This window comes from Hippopotamus amphibius, chromosome 1 (genome assembly GCF_030028045.1).
Source record: "Hippopotamus amphibius kiboko isolate mHipAmp2 chromosome 1, mHipAmp2.hap2, whole genome shotgun sequence".
In the NCBI taxonomy this organism is placed as follows: Eukaryota; Metazoa; Chordata; class Mammalia; order Artiodactyla; family Hippopotamidae; genus Hippopotamus; species Hippopotamus amphibius.
Window position 1 is genome coordinate 178,283,246 of NC_080186.1, and position 15,151 is coordinate 178,298,396.

Here is a 15,151-nt window from a genome sequence, read left to right on the forward strand (position 1 = left end):
GAGTGGGCACCCAGTAAATAAAGAGAATTATCTTACCTATATTAATAAACCTGATAATTACATGAACTGGGGCCAGCAAGGAGAGAGGTGCATGTAAATGTAACACACCTGCACTCTAAAAGCAAATGTAAAAAAGTAGAAATTACCTAACATTGGCATTCTAAATTCTACAACTATGTATAAGTATCGATAGTACTTCGCAATGGGAATTGAATATTGTTTAATGTATTTCGCAAAAGTAACTGAATTGTGGAGAGAGAAAAGCTATTCTCTTAAAGAGGATGAAAAAAGATCCAGTGATGGACAAGTGAAATTACTTGAAAAGTAAATGTAATTAAAGTTTAAGAGAATAAATAAGCTAAATCCAAGGAAAACTTTAGGCTTTTTTTCTGGTCGGTGTTCCACTTTCCCTTGCTTCACTCCAATTCTCTATAAATTACTACCAGTTATCCTGCTACTAGCAGGCCTGATAATGTCACACTTTTGTAAAATCTTTTAGAGGTTCTCCTCAGGCTATAGCAGATATAGCACTGCTTATTGTTAAGAATACTCATAAAATGAAGAACTGTAATTTTTTATCATTTATTCTTGACAGATTTTATTGTTTGATGTTTGGAGAACAGCTGACTTTCCTATTTATGATCTTAAGTAATGCACAGCTTGAAGCCATCAGCATGAGTTTTAAAAAAATTTGAATGAGTCCAAGTATCCGTATTTCAATGCCTAACATCCCATGGGAACTGGCAATTTGATTCCTAGCTGGGTTATTTTCATGTACAATGACTTAATTTTCAGGGGTTCAAATCATGCACGGCAAACTCATTTTCTTCATTATGTTACAGGATACTCCAAATACTACCAAGAGAGATTGCAGAGAGTACATTAATTTAAGTGTGAAGAGCAACATAATGGGAATTTGATTTCAGATCATAGTTTGGGATTAAACCTAAAGATCTATTCTTTTAATTCGTTAAACATAATTTGCTTGCGGTTGTTGGAGGTTCCAGTACAAGATGGTGATGTAGGAGGATCCTGGACTCACCTCTTTCCACAAACACACAGAATCTGTGGCTACGTATTGAACAATTTCCTCTGAAGAAAATCTAAAAACTTAGCAACTCATTTGCACCAGGCTACTGAGAGAAAACCCACAGTGAAGGGAGTGGGAGAGGGTGGAACACAATCTCACCATAAACCCCACATATAGGGCAGAGACCCACAGTCTGCGCACCTCAGCTTTTAAGACTTGAGCCACAGAAACGAGGCCCCAAAACATCTAGCTTTGAAAACCAACATCCACGAGACCCACAAACTGAGGAACACTCGTAAAGGGCGCTTTGACTCACCTGCCCCAGGACCCCATGGCAGACGATCCAGAAACTCCGAGACTTTTAAGTGAATGAGACTCATTTGCTAATCTTGAAGCATCAGCTTGGGACTTCCCTGGTAGTCCACTGGTAAAGAATCTGCTTTCCAATGCATGGGACGCGAGTGTGACCCCTGGCCCGGGAACCACGATCCCACACGCCACGGGGCAACGAAGCCCACGTGCGGCAACTACGGAGCTTGCGCAGCTCAGTGAGAGAGACTGCGCGCGCAAACTACACAGCCCGTGCCTTGGAGCCTGCGCTCTACAACGAGCGAGAAGCCCGAGCACCAAAACGAAAGATCCCACCCGCCGCAACTAAGACCAGATGCAGCCAAAAATAAATAAATAAAATAAAGAACACAACAGCTTGAGGAGCAGGCATCTAACTTAGTTCCCATTCAGGGCTGGCTCGAGCCCGCAAGCGCCATCTTCCCTTTTTTTTTTTTAAACCACTAGGCGGTTTTTCCCCAGAAGAAGCCACTTATATGCTCCACCCCCTGCCTCCTTTCACCTGGCAGACGCCATCTTTCTTTTCCCAAGTCTCAGTTTTTTTCTCAATTCTAAGATTTTTTTCCCTTGTGGGCTCCCTCTGCCTCCCACCAGAGCACCAGTATCTCTCTGAGGGGAGGTTTTACACGTCTAGTGCCCTCGGGTTTTGGGGGCTGCTGCTCAGGGGACTCCCCTTAATGCCTGGCTCTGGAGGCTGGAGGACATGTGATCCTGGACGCTATTGGGCTGTAAACAATCAGAGAGTCATTTCTTGTCAGATTATCACCCCCAGGGCACTGCACAGAGACCAGACTGAAACACACACCCCAGTCTTTCTGAGAAAGAGGCCTACTTACTTGTCCCGGAGTTTTGGCTGGAGGCGCAGGCTTCTGGTCCAGCACACAGTTTAGGACCCTGGGAAGGGTCTGGGGATGGGTGGGTACGAAGGCTGTACTTGAAGTCTTTGCTCTCTCCTTCTGCCTCACTCAGGCTCACTGGTGTGTCCCACAAAGGGGCTTATAGCCTTGTCTGACAACCCAGTTTTTGTGGCTGCTGCCAGGGAACACTTCTACCTTGCCCAGCTTTGGTGGCCAGTGGGGCTGGCTTATGTTTGTGGGTCCCACAGGGCTTTAACCAAAGGAAGATGAGTTCTTAAAGGGCTACCACCCCCCCTCCCCCGGAGACAGCAAGAGGCAACAGACCCAGGAGATCGGTCTTTCTATGAAAGGACCCTGTTGATTTCTTATCATAGCTGGAGCCTGAGGGTCTCTAATTAAAACACTCATCTAAGGGCTAAGTGTAATCCTTTCCAAAGACCTCAGAGGGCTGGCACAATCTTCCTGCTCTCCCCTGGCCACACTCCAAAGCATCACAAACATAACTATACTTAATAATACTCTATTGCATATTTGAAAGTAGCTACGAGAAAGGGTCTTGAAAGTTCTCATCACAAGAAAAAAAAAAGTGTAACTCTTGTGTGCTGACAAATGTTACCTGGACTTATTGTGGTAATTATTTTGCAGTATATACAAATAGCAAATCATTATGTTATACACCTGAAATTAACATAATGGTGTCAATTATACTCCAATTAAAAAAAAAGAATAATTTTTTGGAGCTGCACACTACTTACTGGTGGTAGGAATGATCATAAATACAGGCTCCAGCTGACGAGTCTCAAGTAAGGATGAGAACTTTATGGACACTCAATAAGCCCTTGACAGAGAATTTTGTTTTTTCTTCAGTAGGATTGCCTAGTCATTATTATATACACTGATAGAAGTTCTCAGCAGACCTCTGGGTGGGACTGATGACTCATTAGGTTTGATTAATGCCCTTAAAAAAAATCTAATTTTTATCTTCTTTTAGAGTAGATTTCCAAGAAGACAACTTAGAGGAAATTTTTGTTGATGTAATACTCAGATTTTCTGTTTTGAATATCCCCAATATATTAAAACCAACTCCAGACAGCACAACTAGAATATTAGAATAACCTTTGACAAGAAAGTTCTGGTGAGAAATATATCATTTTTGTTCAGAGTTTAGGGAATAGAAAGCACACTTTTATACCACAAAAATATTTGAAATTTCAGTCTTCCATTAGTTCTGAATTAGCATGACAAAAGCTTGCAATGACTAAAGGAAACATATTCCAGGTAATGAAAACCAAATTGAATAAGCAACTACAAATAATACAAACAACACATTTATTTAGAAAAATAAACTGAAAATGCTGTTTGTTGTCTAGTACGTTTTCCCATGAAGCATAGATAAATGGCTATAAAAATCTCTTATATGTCAAATACAAATTACAAATGATTTTGTTAAGAGAACAAATAGATGTTCAACACAGATGTTTAGTGTACAGTTCACTGTATTTGACTTCTTGGCTGTTAATGATATAAAATGATCCTCACTAAAAAAAAAAATTTTTTGATCCCTTTTTCATTCATTCGACCACACTGATGCTTTTTCATTATTATTCTGTACTTGTTCTTTAATCTGAGACAAGTCCATTTTTTTAATTAGATAACTGATTTTTTTATAAAAGAAACAGAAATCAATGTTTCGAGCATTCTTAAATGTTTCCTTTTTGGACTCCTGCAAGAAACTGTTGTGGTCTCAAGACTCATGGGACCATCTGTGCAAATAACAGCACACATCATTACCCTGAATGGAAGTGACAGTGCAAATAGTAGAAGTGCATTGAGAAGTAATCAGCAAGAACTGATCCCCCCTCTCTTGACCAATATGGGGTGAAAGATTGAATGCATAAATTTTTCAAGCAATTGACAATAATACTCTTATTCCATTATGGCTTTGAAGGTGTACACAAGATGACAAACATCCTCTCTCTTTGCAAACAGCAACATTCTGTCCTAATACTGTTCTTTGATGCAATGTTCCTCTGTTCATTTTTTTCTTTGTTTTTGTCTACAGATTTTGAAATGCTGAGTAGTTCTGGCTACAGATACTATTTCTATACTTTCACCTTCCCAAATGATAAATCAATGTATAATTTACTGGCTTCGTTACTGAATATAATTTTGGGGGGCTCACGTCTGGGAATAATTTCAATGGTAAAAATAAGATGGATTTTGTTTGCTTTTTGGTTTTTTTGTAGGCTTGCTTGTTTAGTCCTTTTCATCTTTTTTTTTTTTTTTTTTTTAATCTTCTTGGTAATTTCTGAGTGAAGAGATTTAAGGCTGTGGCTTTTTTTGCCCCCAGGGCTCTGCTCATGGCTGTCAGACTAGAGGCAGATGTTTTTATGCAGACCATATCAGTGATCATTTGTGCTCCAAGTTGAGGGGTTTGCTGCTCCAAGATAGACAGGTTTCTGGTTACTTCAAAATTAGATCTGGCCTCAAGAAGTCATAATGATGAATCTGAAGTGAGAAAAATGAACTGACATGCCTCCAAATAAAGGTATTCCTTCCAACCTGAAGGAGCTGTCAGAGAAAAGAAAACGAAATACAAAAGATCAGTTTAAACAGGAAGTATAGTTTAACAAAAACACATAAAAATTAAGAATGAGAAATCATTTGTTAATAGTATGCATAATTTAAAATTCTTTGAATTATCAAGGATTTTACTTTAAATGTATAAACATTATGAACATATATTCCATTTAAAGTTTATATGTAAAAACAATGTTTGATAATTTAGTCATCAAAATTTAGTAGTAGCATGCTTATATTTCAATGAAAAGATTTTCTCTTATCTCTAACAGTTTTTAACACTTCAGATAAATTTGTCCACTTATAAATATGCCAAGTTCTCAAAATACTTCATAAATTTTAAGACTATAAACTTTTCACTATGTATCACCTTCAAAAAACAGTTAATCAAGAAATATTTATTAAGGTAGAGCCTTCATTTTAAAAAAAACAGGATTTTCAAAACATTTTTCCTAATGTAATGTTTCATCGCAGTTTATATAGTCTAAATGTATTATCAAATTGCCGAAAAGAACCCTTTTCCATGATGCAGCAGACTTGCCCAAGAATGAGTCTTCCTTTACTTTATGAATACCTGCAATACTTTCAAATCAGCACCTTAAAATAACTTATATCCACATTTGTTATTAATGAATACATTTTTCTGAAAACAATAAGAAATGAAACCTAGCCATAATTTTCACCCTGCCCACCTGACAATAAACACGCTTAGCACCACTTCAAGTGGAGGGTGAATGGTCTTCTCTTTACGTTATGATGTAATAGAGAATATTCATGCAATGACTTATTATAATAGATCCAGAAAGTTATTAAAATAAACCTCGTCAAAATTAATTGATTAATAAATTATTGGAAAACTCAGGGACAGAGAGTAATGGTTTTAAGTGTATCTTTAATCTCTTAAATCCATCTGAGAACCCCATGTTTTAACGCTTTCTTTTGGGAGTAGGTGAACCCCAAATTCAAGGTACTTTCTGGAATACACGCAAACATACATTGAGACAACAGAGTAAATCGTTTAGTCCTTCTGTGACAAACCCACTTATTACCATTCTGTTGGATGAATGAGAATTATTTTCATTTTTACTCTCAACCAGCTAGATAAAGTCCCAGAATGAAATAATTTAAATAAATAATCAAAATGAAAAAAATAATTCTCTCTCTCAACTCCAAATCACCCAACGCATACAGCCAATGTGTGTTGAGGGCTTAATCTGGCTCATCATTAAAGACATTCTATGAAAGACAGAGACATCGTAGAAGACAAGATTTCATCATGTAGTTAAGGAGATGCGAGGCCATGTCAGTAGAGGAGTAGAGATGGCTGGACCGAACTGGCCTAACCTGTACTCAATTCAACAGTATTGGTTGTATCTGCCTGTGCCATTTTTGTATCACCTAGAAATATAAACCTCCTTTATGTTTTTCTTTTACTTATATAAAGGAAATCGGCATTCAAGTGATTACTAAAGTATCAGCAACAGCCTTACAATAATTAATCTTTTAGTTTCACTATTAGAAAGTATGAAAAACACACAAAGGTGACTTTCTACAAATATATGGGAACATAATTCATGTACTTAGGGCCAAGACAACTAACTGTATCAATTATATTTCGTGATATAGGACTTTTAAACAGGTTACACCATTATTTACTACAGCTTATTAAAACCAGTAAAGCAATCTATTATTCATTCAAAAATATGTATTCATCATCTATTGTATACCAGATACTGCTCTAGGAACCAGAGATACAAAAACATGATGTCCTGCCCTCCAAAAAGGTGAGTACCCAGAAGGTAGTATTCATAGTAAAAGATTTGTGCTGTAATATCAATATATGTAAGTATAAAATAAAGAATGAGCATGCGAGTAGAAGCCTACAGAAGATAACATTTGAATTGAGACTTGAGGAATGGGATGGGGTTTGCAAAAGCAATACATTGCTGTTACGAAATGTGAGTATTTCAAAGGCAGAGAACTGCATGGGCAAAGACGCAGAAGCAGGGGCCAGTGTGGTACCTTCAATAATGTACAGCATCAAAGTGAAGGGAGAAAATATAGTTGTTTCTCAAGAGGCTGGCAGGGGCCAAAGTGTCCTTTTATACTATGTGAAAAAAAATTAGATTTTTATCTTAAATGTAACGGGAAGTACTGAAGAATTCTAGTAAGAAGAGTGGCTGGAGGAAACATGGAGAATACCATGGAGGAGAAGAGGGGACACGTATGGCAGGCATTTATAGCAAAGGAATGTCAGGACATCAGCTGAAAGCAATAACTAGTAATTCTGGTTGCAGATGTTTTCTTAGTGGCAAATTGAAGAGAGAAAAAGAACCCATTCTTTTTTACTTCATTGGGAGAGAGTTTCATTAATTTTCTATCTATTTAAGTTAAGAACAAACATTACCTATGAAGCTTTTTCTGTTCCGCCAAATTTTTAGGTATCTCATGGAAGCAGATATTGCTTCTGAGTCTTCAATGATCATACATTTAAAGCAGAGAATAAAATATTCTAGCAAGTGCATGTCTATATCCACTGACTGGATTACGCTTAAGCCTTACTGAGTTTTGAAGATGCATTACAGATATCTAGGCCTCTCACTGTGTGGTATCACATATCACATTCAATCCGTTAACCTCAGGCTCAAATATTTTTTCACACTAAAGAAAATCCCCAAATAACATTGTGTGCATAACTTGCTGATTAAAAAATGTCATGAATTTTCATTATTGCAGGTTTTAAAATACGAATATTTTTAAACCTCCACATTCTCTCTTTTTTGTATGTTTCCTTCAAATACAGAATCATGTAATGCATCATCACAATTATACAAGTTAAATAAATTTACTCAGCATTAAAATAATCAAACATAATAATATACATCAAGATTTTGTATAACCAGCAATAAGTTGAAGACTCATGGCAATGCTTTCTGATCCATCCTTCAGATCAGTGGGTTAATTGCTTCATTCTGTTTAAAAAGGCTCTGCTTAAAACTAATTGAAATTTTCTTCACATTTTGGATAGAATAGGTTAAGGTTTTCAAGTCTCCAAAGGTCACTTTTTCATTCTTGTAAATTTTTCAGACCCAGATATGATAAGCAAAATATGAATGACACTAGATAATTTTTAGGCTTTGAGTCATTAAATGTCAAGTTAAATTAATTTATGTAAGTAGCATCTTAAATGACAGAGTATTTCTACACAGTAAGGGCAACATGATTTTAAAGTCTCAAAGACAGCAAATAATGCTAAGGAAAAGCTAAAAATATTAGAAAAAATTTGTCCAAACAGAAATGTCTCATAATTGCATATGTATTTGAATCTTGGTGTAATTTTTGTGATTCTCTTCTTTATAATCTATATTTATTAGGCATAAATATATAAATTTGTATATATAAATTATATATTGTTATAAAATATAAAATTTTATAAAAGATATAAGTACTTATATATAAATATATATTATATATACATAATATAATTTAAAATATTTTAAACTATGGGACAACGGGTTATGTTTTATGAGTCTGCTTCATTTTAAGAAGTAGTGACTATGAAGAGATCAAAGTCTTTTCAATAAAATCTGTCTTATTTCTCCCAAACTGTTAAAGTATTAGCAGCAAGAAATTTTCACTTAATTTAGTTAAATAAAAATGTATGCAGTACCCACTATAAGACAGACATTATGTCAAGCATGGAAAAAGTAAGGATTAAAACTTAGATTCCTATTATATCTAAACACAGAGCTAAATATGTCACATATTATTGAATTGTTATATCAAGCTATGACGTAGATATTCTAACCAATTTCCAAGTAGGGAAAGTTTGGCTCTGGTGAAATTAAATCAATGTCGGCACTATCACCTGAAGCCAAATTTGCTACCCTTCACACCATTCATTTGGTACTATCACTATAGAGGTGACTATCTGTAGCAAAGAGCAGGGCCCACGTAGAATAAAATGTTTACTATCTGACCTGGTACAGAAAAATTTGTCAATCAAATGGTTGAATCTATCTAACTTGTTTGTTGTAGTATTACTTATGAACCTAATGTATTTTTCCAATGGATTACCAATTACTTTAACAGTGTTTACTGAATTATGTATATTTTGTTGTATTTTGATATGCTATTATTATCATAGAACAATTCACATACATACATGGTGTATTTCTGGACACTTGTCATTTATTTCCTCTCCAGTATACATTTCAGATTCAGGTTTTTTTTGTTTGTTTGTTTGGGTTTTGGGGGGATTTTTTTGTTTTGTTTTGTTTTGTTAGCAAAATTTAAAATTCTATGGGTTGGCATGGAATTTACAAAGTAATTGGGTCAGAACTGGCATTTGTACAATATTAAGTATTCATATGAGAAACATAATGGATCATCACAATTATTTAGACTTTCATTTTAGGTTGCTCAGTACTCACTATTTTCTTCACAGACATCTTTAACATTTCTTGTTAGATTTATTCCTAGATAGTATATAGCTTTCATGCTATTTTGATAAAATATCTTAAAATTATATTTTGTGTTTCTTACTGTTATAGAAGACTATATTGAATTTTTAATATTCTTATATCTAGCTAATTTACTACTTTCTCTTATTGGTACTAATAGGTTTTTATCAATTCTCTTGAATTACCTAGAAAAGTAATCATATTGCCTATGGAGTTTCACCTTTTTTTTTCAAAATTTAGACCTTCTGTGGTTTTTATTTTTGTCTTATTTCATTGTTTAGTGTCTCCAGTAAAACGTTGAACAGTGTCAGTGATAAAAAATGGTCCATAAAATTATTTCATTATGATGACATTTTAGTGGGAAAGTCTTGACTGTTTTTTATTTTCTTCTCTTGTTATTGTTGTTTAAATGTTTCTTGAAGCCTTTGGTCATTTATATTTTTTCTATAAAATTAACTATTTTATCCACACTGAAACACAGAAGTCCCTTAAGTGTTTTCCTTTCTGATTCCTACAGTTCCTCATTTATTTCGTCTCTATTTTTTTCTTCCTCATCTTCAATGGCACTATAGGCTGAATATTTGTGTCCCTACAAAATTCATATGTTTAAACCTAATCCTCAATGTGATGGCATTTTGAGGTGTGGCCTTTTGGAGGTGAATGTGTCATGAGGGCACAACCCTCATGAATGGGATTAGTACTCTTATAAAGGAGAAGCCACAGAGCTCTCAACCATTCTGCCATTTAAGAATACAAGGAGAAGGAAGCAGGAAATAGGCTTTCACCAGACACCGAATCTATAGGTGCCTTGCTCTTGGACTTCCTGGCCTCCAGCTGTAAGAAATAAATGTTTGTTTTTAGGCCACCTAGTCTGTGATGTTTTTGTTACAGCAGCCCTAACAAGCTTAGACACTTGGCAAAAAAAATATTATTTTGACATTCTTTTCAAAATAAAAAATTATTTTTAATCAATTTTTCCTTTTTTATAGTTTGATAATTTTTGTTAATTTTCTTTTTATCTTTATTAGTTTTTCTAATCTACTTTTTTGAGAACTTTTTTTTCTTTTTTCTTTTTTGTTACATTATAGCTGTCATTTTAAATTTTATTGCTTTATAAGTTAGAGAAGAAGGCCAGTTTGGTAACCCAAATTCCCAAAATATTTCTTTCCTAATGTGAATAGAGGGAAAGTGAAATATTTCCTCCTTCTCTATGAAAAGAAAAATGACCTTGAGTTAACTTTCTAGCTTTGTTTCCATGGAAATCTAACACCGGTAGAATGCCAGCTGTATTACCAGGCTACATTGCTTATGATAAAAATAAGCACTGATTTGTAAAGGCATCTGGTCTAGAGACTGTGAATGACTATAAGTACCTTGTGGGATTTCTTGAGTGAAGTTCATTTTTATAACGGGGGATGTTCTTTGCTTACAGGCTGTTATAAAAGGTACTGATTTCTATTTGGGACATAGGAAGTGTTAGAGTAGGTCTTACACTTACCCATGATCTCAGATTTATACCTGTGCTGTCACTTTGCAGTGCTGGAGAGAGACTTTAGCTCTAGACACTTGTGGGAACTGTCATGTTAAAGAATCACCTAATATTGCCCAACGGACTTCCTTTGTTTATTGTATTGTATCCTTCTAATGAAACTATTGTCAAGTGTGGCCTATTGGGGTCATGTGAAATTAATTGTCCAGTTGAGCCTAAAATTAGTAGGCATGGGTGTTTATACATATGAAGTTTCTTTGTCATCCATGCATTTATCAAATGTAATTGGTTTCAATATTCTGTGATGTGTAGAAGACTAAGAGTGGTCAGAAGGAGGTTTAAGGGAAAATTGTGCACCCCCTGCAATTTTTGTATAGCCTGAAGATATAACTAACACCTGAGTCCCCTCTGAACCATGCCATGCCTGTCTTGCTCATGAAATGCCTGCAACAGCAAAGTCTGATGAGAGTGAGAATTTTGAATGACACCTAAAAACACTTTCAGAAAGAATTAAGAAAAGGATGAAACCACTATAGTGGAAGAAGTTGCACAGAATTTTTTCAAGGTGTGCAAAAATAAGTTTCAAAGACCTTTCAATGATAAAAATTCTGAAGTAATCTTGTTTTCAAAAGATACATAAGCTATGTGTTATCAGTTTGAAAGAGAATGTAGGTGAAGCTTTCTAGGTAGACAGATAAAAAGATCTAGGTACATTTTTTAAAAGGTTGTATGCTATTTCCTTTCACCCATGTAGTATGCTTTATATTCTGCCCATGTATCTCATCCAAGTTATAAAACGTTTAATTGTTTTAGTTATTATACAGATACACATAGAACTCAGCACATATGATTAAATTAGGAAAAGCCAGGTATGGATGCACTCCACTTTCATCTTTAAGTTCCATTAAACATCTAGCTAGTTTGGCATAACATTTATTTCATGCCTCACAAACTATGAATACTGAGAAAATTACCTTGAAAGTGACTATTTGGATATGAGGAAAATGATACTGCTAATTCTAGCATCATGTTCTATGTTAACACAACTAATTTCTTCTCATGAATTATCTATGACATTTTCTAAAATATGTGTGACTCTGATAGCTGCCCTGTTTTCCTGAGCCCAGCAGCAGTGTAGGTACTGCATATGGAATCTGTAATTCCATGAACAAGACACACTGAACAAACTTGTAGGTTATGCCTGATGTACTGAGGATAGGATAGGATAGTTAGTAAGTGCATATGTGCCTGGCAAAGTAACAATTTAGAGAGACTGATATTTAAGTCTATAAGGCCAGATGGTTATTTTCTAAAATAAGTACCTGATACCCTAAAATATCATGCACTTCAGAATTGCCCTTCTCAGAGACGGTTCAAGATGGCAGAGTAGGAGGATGTGTACTTACTCCCTCTTGCAAGAGCACTGGAATTACAACAAAATGCTGAACAATCATCGATAGAAAGACAGTGGAACTCACCAAAAAAGACAACCCACATCCAGAGACAAAGAAGAAGCTGCAATGAGATGGTAGGAGGGGTGCAATCGTGTTAAAATCAAATCCCATAAATGCTGGGTGGGTGACTCACAAACTGGAGAACAGTTATACCACAGAAATCCACCCACTAAAATGAGGGTTCTGAGCCCCAAGTCAGGTTTCCCAACCCGGGAGTCCGTCAACGGGAGGAGAAATCCACAGAGAATCAGACTTTGAAAGCCAGCAGAATTTGATTGCAGGACCTCCACAGGACTGGGGGAAATGGAGACTCCACTCTTGGAGGGCATACAAAAAAGTGTGCTCACCAGGACCCAGGGAGAAGGAGCAGTGACCCCATAGGAGACTGAACCAGACCTACCTGCTGGTGTTGGAGGGTTGCCTGCAGAGGTGGGGGGCAGCTGTGGCGGGGGGACACTGGCGGCAGGTGTTTTGGGAGGTGCTCATCGGTGTGAGCCCTCCCAGAGTCCACCATTAGCCCCACCAAAGAGCCTCTAAGCTCCAGTGCTGGGTCGCCTCAGGCCAAACAACCAACAACTTGGGAACACAGCCCATTGGCAGACAAGCAGATTAAAGTTTTACTGAGCTCTGCCCGCCAAATCAGATTAAAGTTTTACTGAGCCGGGCCCACCCAGCCCAACCCACCATCAGTCCCTTCCATCAGAAAGCACGCAGGAGCCTCCTAGATAGCTTCCTCCACAAGAGGGCAGACAGCAGTATCAGCAGTATTTCGTTTTGTGGAACAGAAAACCACAGCCACAGAAACATAGAGAAAATGAAAAGGCAGAAGACTTCGTACCAGACAAAGGGACAAGATAAAACCCCAGAAAAACAACTAAATGAAGAGGAGATAGGCACCCTTCCAGAAAAATAATTCAGAATAATGATGGTGAAGATGATCCAGGACTTTGAAAAAAGACTGGAAGCAAAGATCAAAAAGTTGCAAGAAAAGTTTACCAAAGACCTAGAAGAATTAAAGAACTAACAGAGATATATACCACAATAAATGAAATGAAAAATACACTAGAAGGAACCAACAGATTAACTGAGATAGAAGGGCAAATAAGTGACCTGGAAGACAGAATGGTGATAATCACTAATGCAGAAAAGAATAAAGAAAAAAGAATGACAAGAAATGAAGACAGCCTAAGAGACCTCTGGGACAACATTAAACACACCAACATTTGCATTATAGGGGTTCCAGAAGGAGAATAGAGAGAGAAAGGACCCAAGAAAATATTGGAAGAGATTCTAGTTGAAAACTTCCTTAACATGGGAAAGAAAATAGCTACCCAAGTCCAGGAAGCACAGAGAGTCCCAGACAGGATTAACCCAAGGAGAAAAATGCCAAGACATATAGTAGTCAAACTGACAAAAGTTAAAGACAAAGAAAAATTATTAAGAGCAACAAGAGGAAAAATGACAATTAGCATACAAGGGAACTCCCATCAGGTTAACAGCTGATTTCTCAGCAGAAACTCTGCAAGCCAGAAGGGAGTGGCATGATATATTTCAAGTGATGACAGGGAAGAACCTACAACCAAGAATACTCTACCCAGCAAGGATCTCGTTCAGATTCGACAGAGAAATCAAAAGCTTTACAGACAAGCAACAGCTAAGAGAATTCCGCACCATCAGACCAGTGCTACAACAAATGCTAAAGGAACTTCTCTAAGCAGGAAACATAAGAGAAGAAAAGGACCTACAGAAACAAAAAGAAAACAATTAAGAAAATGGTAATAGGAACATACATATCAATAATGACCTTGAATGTAAATGGACTAAATGCACCAACCAAAAGACACAGACTGGCTGAATGGATACAAGAACAAGACCCATATATATGCTGTCTCCAAGAGACCCACTTCAGACCTAGGGACACATACAGACTGAAAGTGAGGGGATGGAAAAAGATATTCCATGCAAATGGAAATCAAAAGACAGCTAGAGTAGTGATACTCATATCAGATAAAAATAAAAAATATTACAAGAGACAAGAAAGGACATTACATAAAGATTAAGGGATCAATCCAAGAAGAAGAGGAGATAATAATTACAAATATATATGTACCCAATACAGGAGCCCCTCAATACATAAGGCAAAGGCTAACAACTATGAAAGAGGAAATCAACAGGAACACAATCATAGTGGGGGACTTTAACACCCCACTTACACCAATGGACAGATCATCCACACGAAAATTAATAAGGAAACACAAGCTTTAAATGAATCAGCTAGACTTAAGAGATATCTATAGGACATTACATTCAGAAAAAATAGATTACACATTCTTCTCAAGTGCACACGGGACATTCTCCAGGATGATCACATTTTGGGTCATAAATCAAGCCTTGGTAAATTTAAGAAAATTGAAATCATATCAAGCATCTTTTCTGACAACAACGCTATGAGATTAGAAATCAATTACAGGAAGAAAACTGTAAAAAACACAAACATATGGAGGCTAAACAATATGCTACTGAATAACCACTGAAGAAATCAAAGAGGAAATCAAAAAATACCTAGAGACAAATGACAGTGAAAGCACAAGAACCCAAAACCTATGGGATGCAGCAAAAGCAGTTCTAAGAAGGAAGTTTATAGCAATACAATCCTACCTCAAGAAACAAGAAAAATCACAAATAAACAATCTAACCTTACACCTAAAGAAACTAGAGAAAGAAGAGCAAACAAAACCCAAAGTTAGTAGGAGAGAATCATAAAGATCAGAACAGAAATAAATGAAATAGAAACAAAGAAAATGATAGTAAAAGTCAATAAAACTAAAAGCTGGTTCTTTCAGAAGATAAATAAAATTGATAAACCTCTAGCAAGACTCAGCAAGAAAAAGAGGGAGAGGACTCAAATCAATAAAATTAGAAAGGAAACA

General features: G+C 36.2%; 1 protein-coding gene across 1 annotated transcript in view; it reads right to left on the minus strand.

The window, feature by feature from the left end:
• Nucleotides 1-3,598: 3,598 nt before the first annotated feature.
• PRR16 (proline rich 16) overlaps nucleotides 3,599-15,151 on the minus strand; it is a 278,334-nt gene continuing 266,781 nt past the window's right edge. The window contains exon 4 of the transcript XR_009053978.1: nucleotides 3,599-4,806. The gene's annotated coding sequence lies outside the window, so the exon portion shown is untranslated. The remainder of the gene's footprint in view (nucleotides 4,807-15,151) is intronic.